The 2,500-nt window shown below is 47.1% G+C and overlaps 1 pseudogene; it reads right to left on the minus strand.

Annotated features, from left to right (window-relative positions):
* The window catches only part of LOC141727596 (28S ribosomal RNA), an 8,487-nt pseudogene that overhangs the window by 2,289 nt on the left and 3,698 nt on the right, over nt 1-2,500 (minus strand).

Raw genomic sequence — 2,500 nt, forward strand, 5'->3', positions numbered from 1 at the left:
TGCTTTTACCCATAAATTTTCAAATAATCGTTCTAGATGGATATCTTTTAAATAATTCACAAGAGTTTCATCCGAAGACTGTGCCAATCTGTGAAGCCTTCGCGCCTGAATACTTGGAATTAGCGCCACCAATCTGATGAGCCCTAAACCGCCATCTTTGAAACTCGAATACAAGATTGCATCACACGTACTCGGTGGAAGATGGAGCCATTCCTTGACCGTATTACGAATCAATTGATCAAGGGATTCGAGAAGGCTCACCTTAACTTCGGTATGGTCGGCCAGATATATCAGTCTCGGAATAGTATAAGTCCTGAGTATATCGACCTTCTGAAGAGGCTTTAAAGGTGAACGACTAATCCGTTGGAGCCAATCTGTGAGTTTCTCGGATAATCTAGGGTCCGCAAAAGTGATCCAGGGGTCGACCCATGTGCCCAGATATCTTTCAGAGCACCCTGGGTCGATCATATTGAGGGGAGAACCATTAATGGCCCACGCAGGGCACTCATTGATGGTGTAAGAGTCCTTTGTTGGCTTGATGTAAAAGCCATGACATTTTTCTCCCTTTGTGTTAAGACCAGTAAGATTGCAAAAGGTCTCCAAAATTTTGATGTTATGACACATACCATCCCAGGAATCACTAAGCAGGACTAGATCGTCAGCAAATGCCATGGCCGTAGTTTTCCAACCTCCATGATGGAAACCTTTCCCTTCCTTTTCAAGTTTACACAGAAGGGGGTCCATCGCTAAATTGAACAACAAAGGTGACATAGGATCGCCTTGTTTGACACCCGAGCGGATGTATATGGGGTCAGTCTTGCCTTTTCCAACGGAAATGCACGTTCTGACATCCCGATACATTTCCCTTACCAACTCAACCACGTGTGAGTCCACACCTCTTTGCATCAGACCCTCAAATACATGCTGATGACTCACGGTGTCAAATGCCTTAGCGATGTCCACGAACACCACCCCCAGATGTTTATGCTCTCGCTTCGCAGTTTTTACCACAAGTTGCAACAACTTGAGGTTTTCGGCACAACCAGATGCACGAATAAATCCCCGTTGTCGGGGGTTGATGGGACATGCTTGGGAAAGTCTCGCCGTAGCGATCCTGGAGAACAACCTAATCACCACAGAACCAATGGTGATTGGTCTCCAGTTATTGATATCACCAAGCCTCTCTACCTCTGAGGACTTGGGAATCAAGACCGTCCTGCAGTCCCGCAGCGCATCTGGAATAGTGCCCGTAATTAGCCAGAGGTTGAAGATCTCGGTCAACCGGGAGAACTTTGGGTCTTTTGCAGAAATCTGACCCAAAGTAAACCCATCTGGCCCGGGAGCGGAGGTTTTACACATCTCTTGCACGTTCTTTTCAACTTCTTTATCGGTAATTAGGGCCTCAAATACCGCATTGTCCACCTCCTTAAAAGGGGGGAAACCGGAGAGGCCACTAAATACCCCAGATGTATCCCATCTACCTTTAAAGTGATCGTGGACATCGCCTGATGGTATCTGGCATTGTGAGGCCTCCGTGCTGTCCAAGATGATACGTGCGAGGCGCCTTCTGTGTACCTTGAAAAGATACTGAAATCGCAAGAACTTACCCCTCTTAATAGCTCTTTTTGACATCCAGTTTGGTGTCTTACCGGATTTTTGATCATAGATCTTTTTCTTACGGCTCCTGCCCGTAGATGTATTTTGTTTCGGCTCACCTAGAATACCGAGAAACTCATTATATACGTCATTCACCACACAACCTAGATCTTGCCCATTAACAATTTTTTCAAAGGCCTCCCGATACATGGTAAATTTCCCAACCGATAATCCCGCTTTGATCAACTCGCGGTAATGCTGTTTTAACTGTCCCTCTTTCGGCGATTGCACAGGCTCAGATAGTTGCTCCGTCTCGATGTCACCACCAGGATCTTCCTGATCCCTTACAGCAAGATGTTTCGCAAGAATTCGCCTCTTGTCACTTATTTGTTTCGCCGTCTTAGTTGGGATGTGCTCTGCAATGAGTTGATTGATGTTCCTCTTGCCAGTGTATCTTTCTACCAACTGCATCAGGAGAGCCTCTTCCTCTTCAGACCACACTCGCTTGTGGGCCCCTCGGGCCGATGGCACTTTGGGCTGGGAAGCAGCAATCCGCTCCAAATTTCGCACAAGAGGATGTCTTATCCTCTTATGCTGACCCAAGCCAATCTTGGTGGCAAAGCCTCGGTGGCATACCTCACAAACCCATTCTCCTGTGGGAGCTGCGCACGTCGTACCTTTACACCGTGGGATGTGACATGAGATACTGTGGTATCTCAGATTTTGCTTACCACATTTGGCACACCTGAAAATGATCTTTCTTTGCCCGTGTACCCTTTTCAGATGGTCAATTAGCCCCAACATCCTCGTAAACTTAGCCTTACATTGAGGACAGGATGGCTGCTTGTCCGGCATGGGTACCACCGGTGTTTTTGGCGGACTAGCAACAATTGCCGGCACCTGT

This window comes from Zonotrichia albicollis, unplaced genomic scaffold (genome assembly GCF_047830755.1).
Source record: "Zonotrichia albicollis isolate bZonAlb1 unplaced genomic scaffold, bZonAlb1.hap1 Scaffold_136, whole genome shotgun sequence".
NCBI classification, from domain to species: Eukaryota; Metazoa; Chordata; class Aves; order Passeriformes; family Passerellidae; genus Zonotrichia; species Zonotrichia albicollis.